The following is a 660-nucleotide window of genomic DNA, read 5'->3' as shown; positions in this document are numbered from 1 at the left end:
GTGAATCTTTGAATACTTCCTTGTTTGCACCAGAATGGAAATGCTGCATTTTCTTGATTCCTCCAAGAGGCTACCACATTCCAATTGTCTCTGTCAACCCATGTGCCTCTGTCAGCTTATGAATTGTCACAATCAACTGCTATTGAACTTAGCATCCGTTGAAGCTTTCATCCGTTGATGGCTTTATCCATTGATGCTTTATCAGTTGAAGCTTTATCCGTTGATGCATTAGCAGTTGAAGCGTTATCCGTTGATGCACTCATCTGTTGATGGATGTTGTCCGTTGAAGCTTTAGAGACATCCGTTGAAGCTTTGTTTCTCATCCGTTGAAGGCCTTTAATTTATCAGTTGATACTACTTCATTTATACAAAATTACAAGGCATGAAATATTTACAATTAGCCCTCCTATTTGCATATCCACTAGTAGTCAACATGACTTATAATTTCCCACAATATCTAAGAATTATAACTTAAATACAGAAACTGAAATGTGCTACAATACTAAACTTATTTCTAAGTAAAGCTACTCCATCAACGGATAGCCAGAATGGTCTTATCCGTTGAGGCTACAAACACTAGATTTCTACTTAAGTGTTTTGTTTAACTTATCATTAAACTAATACACATATTCCTAACAGAGTCATCTCCATCAGACTAGT

This window comes from Apium graveolens, chromosome 11 (genome assembly GCF_009905375.1).
Source record: "Apium graveolens cultivar Ventura chromosome 11, ASM990537v1, whole genome shotgun sequence".
NCBI lineage: Eukaryota > Viridiplantae > Streptophyta > Magnoliopsida > Apiales > Apiaceae > Apium > Apium graveolens.
Note: the sequence above shows the minus strand (reverse complement) of the source record.